Genomic DNA, 14,479 nt, shown 5'->3' with positions numbered 1-14,479 from the left:
GTTTTGTGATTTGTGAAAGGTTTGTGGGTAAAGGTTTTTATACTTTATGGCATGATGAAGCAAGATTTCTTCTTTCCGTTATCCTTATAGTAACTGTCAACTGCATAAGTGATTTTATCTTGTGTGTATTTAAGTTTTGTGTATATTGTAATAGAACTTAATAAGTTTTCTATTTGTAAACCCTTCTCTGACTTATTCTTTGACCTCTTAAGATTCTTATCAACAAGTGTTACATTCTTTTCAAGCAAATCTAAAAATGTGCTCTGTCATATAGCTTGGAAACTGAAATGACTGGTCAAGTATTAAATAATCACTGTTTACTATGCCTATTTATTACCCACAGTCTATCAGAAAAATTACTGATAGACTGAGAGATTGAGAATAGTATATCTAGGTTTTATGTTAAGCTTTGCCTCTTGTTATGCCTTTGTAGCTTTTGATTAGTCATCTGGATTTCTGTTCCCCTATGAATGAAGGCATGACTCTGATGTTCTGGGATATCCATTCTAGCTTTTTGCTCTTTATTAGGAAATAGAGGATTATAAGGCCATAGTTCCTAAAACTACGTTTTCTAGGGGGTCTTAAAAAACAAACAAAAACAACCGCAAAACTGAGTTATCTGGACATAACAAATTTAGAATCCAGAAGAGTAAAGTAGTTGCATTTAATAGGCTATATAATTCTAGATATGAGAACTATTGGGACAAGACTTTTTTTTTTTAACTGTACTGGTGCTGTGTGTGTGTGTGTGTGTGTGTGTGTGTGGGCACGCACGCGTGTGTACACATGTGCATTTGTGTAGTCTAGTTAGGAACATAAAGTATACTAGTTATAGTCTGAGACAGTATGAAGTTAAATTCTAAAATGAATAGGAAAGCTAATAAACACTATAAGAATCCAAGAAGAGACGTTCGTATAGTTAGGCAAAGTTTCCATTTATCAGTGAATCTTTATTTGAATCCTGATAACTGGCTGAGATTTGAATCCCCACAGAGGTTAATCTTGATATAATAAAGAACAGGGAAAACTGTTTTGGAATAATTCTGGAATAACAAATAATAATCTGGAATAATTCTGATGACAGTTTTAGTCTTTACCTTGGTATTTTCTATTCTTGCAACTGTTTTAGGTTTCCTGAATAGTCGGGGGAGTGAACTATGAAGAAGTTTTATGGAAGAGAGTTTCAACCAGAGAGAAAAGCAAGTAGAAGGACCCTAAAAAGAGAACTTGTGTGGTACAGAAAAGATGCCAAGTGTGGCAGGAGCAGATTGAGAAGTGAAGAGTGGAGGAAATGCGGAGATTAGCAGAGGCCCATCTCATTTTAAACCTGTGGGCCATTGTAAAGGGACTTATGCTGTTTTTCCTCGGAGTGTGATGGAAGTTATTGAAGGATACTAAGCAGGGGGCTGACCAGATCTGTCTCCAGTTTTGAGAAGGCTGCTTGCTGCTGAGACAGTAGACTGTAGCAGAATCATAGTGGAAGCTGGGAGACCAGTTAGGAGGCAACTGGAATAATCTAGGTGAAAGATGAAGGTGATGTGGGTCAAGGAGATGGCAGTGGTGTTGAGCTGAGAGGTTAAAGAATGGATTTTGAAGGTGGAGGCAATATAGCTGTTGGATATAGAGTATGTGGGGAAAACACAAAGTCTGAAGAATGGAATTATTATTTATTAAGATGGAGATGACTCTTGAGTAGGAGATTATGGGATAGGTAGTCAGGGTTTAGTTTGTTTAGCTTTATAGTTGAACTTGAGGTAACTGATAGTGTTCAACGGGCACTGGGGTATATGAGTTTGGAATTTGGGGGAAAGGTCTGGGCTGAAGATAAAAATTTGGGAGTCACCAGTGCCTAGATCTTATGCAGCCATGAGACTGAGTGATATTACCTAATGGGAGGAATTCCAAAATCTGAGCCCTTGGGCAGCTGAATATTTTTTGCTTTTTTGAAAGATGAGGCGAAATCAGCCAAAGAAACCAAGAAAAGTGACTAGAGAGATTAGAAAGAAAATTAAGAACAATGTCTTGGGAATTAAGGGAGTGGGGGTTCAAGAAAGAAGGAAAGAAACAGTCTCAAGAAACACACACACACACACACACACATGCATTCACACTCACAAATACTGATTGTGCAAAGAAGTGAATGCTGAGAATTTACATTTAGCAGTAAAGGATGTCATTGGTAATCTTCATAAGAAAGGGAGGCAGAGTTCCTAATCAAGTAGATACAATATAGGAGAAGAATTGGGAGACAAAGGAGAGTGTTCACCTTTTTCAGGGAGAAGTCTATAAAGCAGGACATGGAACTGGAACTTGAGAAAGCTGTGGAGTCAAGGAGGACCTTATTTGAGGGTTCACCGTATGAACTCTCGTACGGTGGTTCAGTATGAGGGCTTGAGGATGCAGTGCTGGGGGCTCCAGGACTATATATACCCTTCGATGCCTGAGGAGTGTGGCATGTGGTGCCAGTGATTGAACCTTGGGGTCAGCCACATGCAAGGCATGCCCCTTAACAGCCTGTACTGTCTCTCCCCTCCCTTTTCTTTTTTTAAGACTGATGTAATAGAGTTGGATTGTGAGTTAGTGGTTGAGCACTTACTTGCCTTGCATATATGAAGTGGTTCAATTTCCAGTACCATCAAAAAGAAACCAGAAAAAGAACAAACAAAATGATCCCATAATGAGAGGGAAATTGATACTTCTTTTTTTTTTTTAATTTTAATTTTTTTATTGAGTCACCATGTGGAAAGTTACAAGGTTTTCAGGTTTAAATCTCAGTTATACAATGCTCGAATACCCATCCCTTCACCAGTGCACATATTCCACCACCAAGAATCCCAGTATAGCTCCACCCCGCACCCCCACACCCCTAGCCCCCCCACGCCCCTAGCCCCCCCACCCTTAGCCCCCCTGCCGGTGTAACTAATAAATTTCACTTTACTTTCACTTTGATTGCATACAATATTTCAACAAAACTCACTATTATTGTTTGGAGAGTCTCTCCCCTAAAGTCAGACCTGCTGAAAAGGAAGCATTAGATAATTTGTTTTCCATTGCTGAGGATGAAGAGGTATGAGGTCGAGTGACCACACTTAGCGGCCTCTCGGTTTTGGGTTTCTGTATTTTAGTATTTTAGTAACTAAGTCCAGAGAGATATCTGCCAGAAGTTGCATCGTTGCCAACTTGTACTTCTCAGTTACATTATATTCCACATATGAGTGCAATCTTTCTATGTCTGTCTCTTTCTTTCTGACTCATTTCACTCAACATGATACTTTCCATGTTGATCCATTTATATGCAAATTTCACGACTTCATGTTTTCTGACGGCTACATAGTATTCCATTGTGTAGATGTACCAGAGTTTCTTTAACCAGTCATCTGTTTTGGGGCAGAATCTGGTTTTTTCCAGATTCTGGCTATTGTAAACAGTGCTGCAATGAACATAGAAATACATATGCCATCTCTACTATACCTTTTTGCTTCTCCGGGATATATTCCCAGGAGTGGTATTGCTGGGTCAAATGGAAGCTCAATTTCTAATTTTTTGAGAATCGTCCATATTGTTTTCCAAAAGGGCTGAACTTGAGGTTAAGAGAAGAGGTACTGGACTGGAGCCATAGCAGAGTGTGGAGGGCGTTTTCCTTGCACGAGACCGACCTGGGTTCGATTCCCAGTATCCCAAATGGTCCCATGAGCACCGCCAGGAGTGATTCCTGAGTGCAGAGCCAGGAGTAACCCCTGTGGAGTGCCGGGTATGACCCAAAAAAGAAGAGAGAGAGAGAGAGAGAGAGAAAGAGAGAGAGAAGAGGTGCTAGGCTAGAGGGGACTGTCCCTGAGTGGTTAAGAGGGATAGGGGCCGAAAGGAGGAATCTGCATTTCCTTTAAAACATTTTTTTTTTGTATTTAAATTTACTCCAAAGTATTATGCTTTCTGTTGAAAGTTAGAATGGGCAGGTAAAAAGCAATAAAATTTATTGTGCAAAATTAGTATATTAGCTTGGTGTAGTAAAAAAGGTGGAATCTTCTGTGTAAGGTGACATTTTAAAATATCTTTGAATGACAATTATCTGTGCTATTCTAGTCCCTTATCAAAATTTATGATTGAGCATACACTATAAAATTAATCATTCGAAATTTTGTAGTGAAATGAATTTTAACCTAATGTAAACATTAGTTTAGACTTTTTCTTAGAAATTTGCTTGTTTTGGGATATATATTCATCATTTGCAAAGGGTTTAGCTATTTTATGAAAAGTAGCTGGGAAGTAGTTATCACCGACTAATTAATACTATTTTAAATTTTACAGCCATCCCAGAAATATGAATTATTTATGAGATTAGGTTAAAGCATTACCTGTAGCTGCTCACCTAGAGAGGTGAAGAGACTGGAGTTTGCAGAAAATTGAAGTTATGTTAACATGCTAATATTCATTTTTAAAAGCAAAAATAGCTATTTACCCCTAATAATTTTTTTTCTAATTAGATTTTCAAGAACAAGTCTATATTTAAATAGTTGAAGCCAACCTGCCTACCTTTTTGAAATACTTTGGTTACAAGTATACAGTGTATGTGGTAAACAAATTAAGTGGGTTTAGTGGTAGCTTAACTTGAGGAAATTTGCATTTGAGACTTAAGTATGTTTTGCATGTGGATAGAATAAAAGTACAAGGTATATAAATTTTTGTTGCTAATTTAGTTTTCTCAAGTTACAGAAAGTTTTATCAATTTCCAAATGGTAGTCAGTTGTTAATCTTCAGAAGAAACATTTTGGTAGTTCTAACACGGGTAAAGCTCTTGCCTTACACATTGATGATCCAGGTTCAATCCCTGGCCCCCACTATGGTTCCCCAGAGCTCACCAGGAGTGATCCCTGAAGGAAGAGCCAGGAGTAAGCCTTGAGCACCTCTAGGGTGTGGTTCCTAACCCAAAATCTAAACAAAATTATTGGTCTATAATTTACTCCTTTGGGGTATCAGATCTCTTTGTGAATCTTGCCAAACCTGTGAATCCTCTTTCCAGAATTCTTGTACATATGGAGTTTATCATATAGTATTGTGTCGTTGGCACACTCCTCTGAAGACCCTGCATGGGAGTCCTTAAGCGTGAAGGGTCTCGGGTTATAAGACCTGCCCTACATTATTTAGTTACATGAGTTATCTTTAAAATTCATTTAGACTTTTCCAAAAATATTTGTCCACTATTCTTGTTGTTCTTTTCGTAGAAAAGTAGTTGTTGCAACTGGTTAGGAAGAAGATGAGGTCAGTAGGCTCTTCTCTACCAACTGGCTGTGTTGTGACCTTCTGGGAAGTCACTTAACCTCACAGGCTTTGATTTTCTTTGTGATTTCTACAAGTTGCTAGAAGCAGTTTTCTGAACAGTTTTATAAAGTTTCATGATATGGCAAACATCTTTTCTCAATTAAGGATGGACTCTGCTACTGATTTTGGAGAAAATGCCTTCTTTGGTCATTGTGCTGCTTTTGTACTGAACTTAGAAGTGTTTGACTCTTAATTTTTTTAAATGCATCATAAATTAAAGTTCAAATCCAACTCTATCACGATCACTTTGCATTTCAACATTTTATTTATCCTTCGTTTAAGCCATTGATGTCTTATCTGTTGCATATATTATCTTCTGCTTTTTATGGCTGGCTTTATTTTTTTTCCAATTTTCTTGATGAACTTAATTCTTAAGTCAAATTTACCAATCTTTTGTTCTCCATTATATCTTAAAGTTGTTATATTTTGTTTCCTAATCATCTGTATTTTACCCAAAATCTATCATTTAACAAATATTATTGTGTAGGAGATGAATGCTAAAGAAAGTATTCTTTCAGACCAGAGCAATAGTATAGCAAATAGGACATTTGCCTTACATGTGGCCGGCCAGGGTTTGATCCCTGGCATCCTTTATGGTTCCCCGAACACTGCCAGGAGTAATTCCTAAGTGCAGAGCTAGGGGTAACCCTGAGCATCTCCAGGTGTGACCCAAAAAGAAAGAAAAGAAAAAAATTATTCTTAGGCCGAGTTAACAAAAAATACTTAATTGGAAAAATAATTGTCTGGCAAAGTTTGGTTTGGTTTTTTTTTTTTTTTGGTTTTTTTTTTTGGGTCACACCCGGTGATGCACAGGGGTTACTCCTGGCTCTTCACTCAGGAATTACCCCTGGCAGTGCTCAAGGGACCATATGGGATGCTGGGATTAGAACCCGGGTCGGCCGTGTGCAAGGCAAATGCCCTACCCGCTGTGCTATCGCTCCAGCCCCTGTCTGGCAAAGTTTGTCACTCAGTCAGTTCATTCATTTAACATTTATTGCATTCATTATGTGCTTATTGGTAGCATTCTATGGGTATTTGTAATTGAGATACTATAGGCATGCTGTATATAAGTGTACAGCTTAGTGATTTGATGTATGTATACATTGAAAAATTAATACTACAATAAGTTTAAATCCTTTACCATGCATAATTAATTTTCTTCCTTTTTAACTATCATATGATACTACAGATTTTTGTGTGATTTTTCTCTTGGTTGGGAGTTATTCTAATTTTGGTGATTAAATTTTCATGTATATGGGCCTGTACACTTAAAAAATTTCTGGGGCTAGAGAGATAGTACATTGGTTAAGGCACTTGCCTTGACTGTGGCACACCCCCATTGAATCTCTGGCACCGAATGATCCACCAACCATTGTTGTGCTCAGTTTTGGAGGCCACTGCCCACCACTGAGTGTGGCCTGGTGCCCCTAAGCATGACCTGGGTGACCATATATGATCTCTGGTACCACAGGGCCGCTGCAGCATCATGTCCTTAGGCCCTCACATTGAACCCTTGGTGAGAATTACAGGGAATACTACTTTGGAGGTCTCCCTCCCCCCGAAAGAATTTCTGTTAAAGAAAAGGCAGGATAAAATAGCAAATTGTGTTCCTTTTGGAACTGAATGTTAGCATCATGAATTGGCTACTTTTTAAAATTACTTTACTATATGCTTGGTGTGACTATATGATTAAAAACTGTAATCTGTATGACTTGAAGAGTTTTTGAAATAGCCCCTGAGGAAATGAGAACCCTGTTAGAGTAATGTTAGTCAACAAATATTTTTAGACATGAAAAGATTAACTTACAGTTTTAGGATGTGGAATATATTATTTAAATAATAAAATATTCGGGGAAAGCTTTAAATTTTCTTTGCAATTTTTTTATGTGAAAAAGAGTTTGTGATAGGGCGAATTGAAAATCAGCTAGTATAGGAGGCCAGCAATGTAGCTTGATGATAGAGTACTTGGCTTAAATGTGTGAGGCCCTGAGTGCAAGCCTCAGCACTGCTAAAAGAAAGAGAAATGGAAGGGGATGGGAAGAAGGAAGGAAGGAAGGGAGGGAGGGAGGGAGGGAGGGAGGGAGGGAGGGAGGGAGGGAGGGAGAGACTCGGTATATTGTCTGTCTTGGCTTTTCTGGTCTTGAAGTTAACTAGATGGAATTTAGTTAATGGGGGGGAAGGAAGACGAAAAAGTCACAGGGGACTGGAGAGACAGTATAGCTGGTCAAGTACTTGCCTTGAATGTGGAGACCTGGGTTCAATACCCAGTACCCATATGGTCTCCTAGCACCATCAGGAGTGATCATTGGGCATAGAGCCAGGAGTAAGCCCTGAGCACTGCCCGTGGTTCCCAAACCAAACCCCAAGAAAATCTCTACAATTGATGAAAGTTTCCCTGAACTTTGAATTTAGAACCAAAAACCATTTATTTTCGTTCTGGCTCTATCCCTGACTATAGGGAAAGTTACTTTTGTGTTTTATAGTTATAATTTAAAGGAGGGAGACTTCAAGAATGTGAATGAAAAGTTTAATTAACTTTATGATGATACATTATTATAAAATGCTGTTAATTTGAATGTCTTATATAAGATAAGCCCATTTAGGGACTGGAGCAATAGTACAATGGATAGGGCACTTACCTTGCACATAGCCGGCCCTGGTTCGATCTCCCGTGTTCCATATGGTCCCCTGAGCCTGCCAGGAGTGATTCCTGAGTGCAGAGCCAGAAGTAACCCCTGAGCAATATCGGTATGGCCCCAGAACAAAAACAACAACAAAAAGACAAGCTCATTTCATGATTAATTTTAAAAAGGCCTTGGACCAAACTAAGGGCCAAAATTAAGTAAATCTGCATAATTTTCTAATGTAGCAAATATAGCAGAAACCAGTAGAGGTCATTTGGGGTGGATTAAGGTGTAGTTGGGTTTAATTTTGAAGAGGTTAATCATAAATACATTTCTCTATCTCTTAAGAAAAGTAAACCATCAACTACTTTTCCTTGTCTTGAAAAGTTTGGAAAATTTGAGATTTAACTGCCCATGAATTTTTCTTGCTGTAAAACTCCCCCTCCTCCTTCATTTTAAAGCTTGGAGAGGGATGTGTGAGGTGTGTGTACGTGCGTGTGCATGTGTGTGTGTGTTTGTGTCCTAAAACTCAAAACCTTTATTTAAGTTTCACCTTGTGATGAAATCATAAATACGTGTAATCTAATTCCGTTTTTCCCTTCTTCTGTTATAGGGAGCAATAGAGCTAAAGGAGGGCCAATTTCCCCAAAATTGGTAAGTATGTTCATCACGCAGGCATAATGTACTTGGTGCTAGTTGGAGAATTTGGATAATTCAAATATTTAGTGAGTCTTTTTTCTTCAAAAGGCTCTCAGAATTGAGACTTTGCACTTTACGATGAGTAAAAGTGAGTTTTTGTCTGATCCCACAAAACCGTTCACAAATGCACTTGTATTTCTAATAATACTGCTAGAATTACATGTGATAATCTGTTAAAATGCAGTGGTTTCCTTTGCCAAAAATGTCCTTAACACAGTGGTTAGGGCAGAAAATTCAAAAGTCAAGAATTTCGAAGTTAAGTTTCCCATCATGTTATGTATTATTTACACGCTGTTATATTTGATGACCTCAGTATATATTTATGCAAAATGGCTAAGTTAGTGTTATTGAGAGACTTGACTTTGAAATTTGGGACTCGAAAACATTTATATTATACTTTAATGGATTGCTTTCATAACTTAATAGTACATTTTTGCTCAGTGTTATTTTGTATAATTCTTAAAGAATAAAATTGTGAGAGAGAAATGTAGCAGTATGTGAGGGACCCAAGATGTGGCTCAATGGTTAAAGTTTATGCAACCTGGGCTTGATCCCTGACACTAAAGGAAAAAAAAGAAATGTAGCAATATAGGGCATATACATAAACAAACATATTTTTCCTAATATATGCTTTAATGCATGTAAGTCATTATTCCTGATCATTTCATTGTCTAATTCAAGACCACAGATTGCATAGGGCATTCTAGTGACTAGAGATCAAATAAATATTAACCTTATTTATAGAGCATGAATTATGTTTTTTTTTTTTAAAAAAAACCTTAGACAAGATAGCTGGAATAAAGTAGTCCCTAATTCAATGCTGTTACTTTTTTTTTTTCCATCCTCGTTCAAATAGTAATGAATTTACTGGGTGGAATAGATATTTGGTTAAGACTTCCTTTTCATAACTTACAATCCTTGATTTGATTCTCTTAACTTTAAGGGATTGGACTGAACATGAAAAGAAGACATTTGAACTGGTTCACTTGCATTTTATAAGTCTTTTAATTCTAGATGTTTTTCTTCCGTGGAACCTTTTAAAATAAGACCTTAAATCCCTTAACTTGAGATGTGATAAAATCAAATTCCTAGAGAGAGGTTGAAGGACTTTCTCTTCTAGTGTTTTACCTGTTATGACAGTTTATTTTTCTTATCCCTTACAGATTGTTTCTCAGTTACATATTAAATACTACATTTAAGGTGTAGCTCATTACTTTTTAGATGTATTGTGTTTAGATGTATTAACTTCTAGTTCCACAGAATTATTGAGGTGGGTTGGTGGTAGAGAACATGTTCTTGGTCAGATAATTTGGGAAATGCTGCATTAAACAGGTTTCTCTACTGCAGGACTGCTCAGAACCTTTAATATGCTAATGCGCATTGTGAATCTCCAAGAGGGGGATATGGAATGCAGCATTCTTGAATACTTCTAATGACAGGGAGCCCACTACCTCATAAGGTAACATATTCCTTTTTTTTGTTGTTGTTTTTTGTATAGCTCTAATCCTCAGCTCTTCCTTAAATTGATATGAAATCTATTTTTCTCCCATAACTTCTACTACTGTTAACTACTTACTGCTTACTCTGAGGCCACTACGTTCTCTTGTATTTTTTTTTTGTATAATAAATATTTATAGTTCTAGTCAGGTCAGTCTGGATAATTTCTTTTTAATCATTAAATAGTATTCTAGTAATGTGGCAACCAAGTCTGAAATCTTAGCCTTATTGTAACTATGCTTTTAAACATTACTCTCTAACCTCTTCAATTTTGAATTTCTATGAGTTTTTAAAATTTACTGCAATGTTTTTGAATACAGTTAGAAGTATTTTAAAGGACATGGTTAATTTTTTTTTTTTAAGTAAAGATTGAAAATAGAGGAAAGTGTGTGCAGGCCCTCTTGTCCCTTACACACACATACCTGCCACCTCTACCCCCACTCCCAGAATGGTTGGGAACATATCCAACATTATCTAGCAGAGGTGTTTTTATAAGCAGATATACTACCAGGATTGAGTCTGGAAGTCTTACCATATTCAAGGGGTCTTTAAGATCAAGTTTGTCAAGCTCTTTGTGAAGTAGAATTATTTTTCTTTTCTGTTTGTTTCTTTTGGGGCCACATCTAACAGTGCTCAGGGCTTGCTCCTTGCTCTTTGGTTATGGATCAGTCCTGGAGTGGCTCAGGGAACCACATATAGCACTGGGATTGAGCGCAGGTCAGCCATATGTCAGGCAAGCTCCCTATTCACTCTCCTACTATCTTTCTGCCCACCCTCCACTAGAATTTTCTTTTGATCCATGGAATGTTACCACAGTTACTGTCATGAAAGTGAGAAAACAAACATTGTGTTAAAATTTTTAAATCTTGTCTTTTCTCATTCATGTTTACAGAAGTTTTCATTTAGTGCTATTGAAATTTTATTATTTTGAGCATTCATGATGATTGTTAACACTATGAAGTTATAAAGTTAAAGTTAAAAACACAACCATAACTTGCAAAACCTCATCGAACACTGCAGTCTGCTGTGTGACATCTTCTTCCCCTTGAGTGTACAGCCAGGCCTGTGCACAGCCTTAGTCACAATGGCAATGACAGAGGGAAAGAGGATGAAGGAACAAATGAAATCCTGAATCACATGCAAAAAGTTAAAAACACTATTTCATCTTCCTGTTTATTATAATGTGTATTAAGTATTTTTTACAAATTGAAACCTAATATTTAGTAATAGGCATATGACAAAGATTCATAGATTGTCAATACTTTGTAGCTTTTTAAAAATAATTATTGCATCTACTCCAGATACATTTATTTATTTATTTACTTGGTTTGTTTGTTTGGGAGCCACACTGGTGCTAGGGCCTTACTATTGGATTTAGTATCATTCCTGATGGTGCTCGGGAGACCATATAGAATACTGGGGACTAAACCCAGTATTGGGTGTGTCCAAGGCAAATGCCCTGGTCTTGGTATTATCACTCCAGCCACAACTCTAAATATTTTTGATAATATAAAATTAAAACCATGGATACTTAAATAAACCTATGGTATAAAATAGCATTCTTCAATGTTTTTATACCTATAGACTGCCACCTGTCCTGAATAGACTGGCAGTTATCACCAAGGTGGTAACACCAGTAGTTTTTAATCTTTCTTTATCCGCAGACAGGCATAGTTCATAGCCCAATCACTAGTAGAAGATGGCTGGTATAAAGAATGTAGATCTTTCCATTTTTAGAGAATTTAGTCTGGGAGGTGCATTGGATTACAGACTTATTAGAGAAATTATTGTCTCACAGGTTAAATTTTGTTTGGGAAAAGATTTATATTAAGTCACGAACAGATCATAATGTACTTTACCAATAGGCTTTAGGGTTGCAGCATTATAATACTATTAGAATCATAATAAAAAAAACCAAGAGGCCACATAGTGCCAAGAAGAAACAAAACAAAGAAAAAAAAAGAGGGGCCTAAGTGACAGTACAGCTGGTAGGACGTGACTGACCTGGGTTTGATCTCCAGCATTACCTGTGGTCTTCCAAGAATTGCCAGTAATGATCCGTCAGCTCAGAACCTACCTCAGAAGCTGTAAGCCCTGACCTCCACTGAGTGTTGCTAAAAAAAAAAGGGGGAGAGTTAGAAACCTCTTCTTTTTTTTTTTTTTTTTTGAAATGTCTACAGCTATATCACCCTGAATCTCATCTGGTCTTGGAAGCTAAGCTGGGTGGGGTCTGGTTAGTATTTGAATGCGAGAAACTTCTTTCTTAAGAGAATTTTAAAATAATATAGCGTGCAAACTTCTTAGCAATATAATATGCTGAGAAGTTTATTAAAAAGTGTGTGTGAGTGGGACTGGAGTGATAGCACAGCAGGTAGGGCATTTGCCTTGCACTCGACTGGCCCGGGTTTAATTCCCAGCATCCCATATGGTCCCCCGAGCACTGCCAGGAGTAATTCCTGAGTGCATGAGCCAGGAGTAACCCCTGTGCAACACCCGGTGTGACCCAAAAAGCAAAAAAAAAAAAAATAGTGTGAGTGTGTGCTGCTTTTTCCATCCAGTGTCAGGAATGTAACTCAGGGCCACACATATATAAGGTATGCACTTCACTATTGAGTCAGATCTAGCAGAGCTATTGTGAATAAATGAAGGAGTTGAGTATGTTAAGAATAGTATAGTACTTTATAAGGGCTCTTCATACAACTTCACTTTGTTAAGCCTTGTAACAAAATCTTATGATGTAGGTGATACTGTCTTATTTCTCTGATTTGTAGTGGGCAAACAAAAACAAACCAGAAGAGGGACTACAGAGGTAGCTTGGCCAAGTAGTGTGTGCCTTGCTTGTACAAGGATCCAAGACCTATCTCTAAGCATAACATGGTTCTCTTGGGTACCACTGGGCTTGGCCAGGCTGGCTCTTGCATTTGAACTTCCCAACCTGGTTAACCAAGTATTTCTGGAGGTGGCTCTTTATACTCCCTGAACATTCCTTGGAAGGCTCAAAAAAACCTCTGCTTCAAGAGAACACAGTGAGGAGGTAGAATCAGTTTATTTGGGGGACTGAGAATGTTGTTTCCATGTGTCACAGCATCCTCTTTTTATTGACTTGTTTGGTTTTTAGGAATTTTTAAATTATTTTATTTTTTATTATTGAAATTAAAGTCCACTGATACCCTCATAGTTTGATGTGTAAAGTTTTAAAGATAACAAATGGTAGTTGTGCTAGGCAATTCCTTCTTGTAGAATTTTGAGTTGTTCAGGGTGGCCAAAGGTATTCTACCTTAGTAAAATATGCCTCTTACTAATTTGTAAGTCTGCTTATATTTTCCTTGCATTACCAATTTGCTGCATATAATTTATTAGAATAAGTTAAAATAAAATGTCTTTCATAATTTAGCAAATGTTTTTCATGATGTCATAAACTATCCCCAGTTTTCACATGATGTCTCCATGAATTACCTGAAATACTGTTTTTAAAGGATTCAGCATGAGTTTGCCTTATTTTGGTAAGCTGCAAATTTATGTGTATAATTTGTTCCTTGAGATAGACACCAATTTCTTAAAATTGCTTCCCAGAAAGTGACCATTTAAAAGGAGGATATCAAGTGAATCTTCTAATCCTTCATAAGTTTTTCTGTAACAAAGCCACTACCTTTTTTACCCCTTCAGTTATATTTTGAATTAAAGTGAGCAATTTGCATTTAGAGTCTTTACCAAATAAAACTTCCTGCCTTTGTGTGTCACTAATAAGAAGGCAACAATCTGATGGAAGAAGTAAAAGCTGTCAGCTCTTTATTAACTTGAGTTACAGGCTTTTTTTACTCTGATATTTTTGAGCTTCCAGGTTAATACCCTGGTTTACTGAGCATTTTATTTTATTGGTGATTTTGTGTGTGTGTGTGTGTCCTTTATTATACCTCAGTTAATTTGTGTTACCTAAAAACTGGTGGTTTTTTTTTTAATGGAAAAATTTGAAGCTATCCATACCTTGTGAAAAGGAAAGTAAATAACAGTGTTACTATCCAGAGATAATCTGCAGAGAACTTTCAAAGTGCCACCTGATTCAGCTGTTAGACAGCTCTGAGTATTACTAGTTTGATAAATCTGTCTCTATGATTGGATAACTTAAAGTTTATATTTCTCACTATTGAAGGTAGGTATTTTTTCTATTGTTTATTCAGACTTCTTCTGTGAATTGCTTTTATGTAGTTATTTTAAAAGTTGAGGGACCAAAGAGATAGCAGGTAGGGCGTTTGCCTTGCATGCATCCCACCTAGTTTCTCAATGTGGCATCTCAATGTGGCCCCCTGAGCACTACCAGTAGTAATCAATGAGTACAGAGCCAG

General features: G+C 37.2%; 1 protein-coding gene across 10 annotated transcripts in view; it reads left to right on the top strand.

Moving 5' to 3' along the window:
- Nucleotides 1-14,479, top strand: part of PHF21A (PHD finger protein 21A) — a 226,585-nt gene that overhangs the window by 28,708 nt on the left and 183,398 nt on the right. For all 10 annotated transcript variants that reach the window (XM_055141074.1, XM_055141073.1, XM_055141079.1 and 7 more), the window contains 2 exons: nucleotides 8,554-8,594; nucleotides 9,987-10,098. The gene's annotated coding sequence lies outside the window, so the exon portion shown is untranslated. The remainder of the gene's footprint in view (nucleotides 1-8,553; nucleotides 8,595-9,986; nucleotides 10,099-14,479) is intronic.

The sequence above is a fragment of the Sorex araneus genome, chromosome 6 (genome assembly GCF_027595985.1).
Source record: "Sorex araneus isolate mSorAra2 chromosome 6, mSorAra2.pri, whole genome shotgun sequence".
Classification (NCBI taxonomy): Eukaryota; Metazoa; Chordata; class Mammalia; order Eulipotyphla; family Soricidae; genus Sorex; species Sorex araneus.
This window is presented reverse-complemented; position numbering and strand designations above follow the sequence as displayed.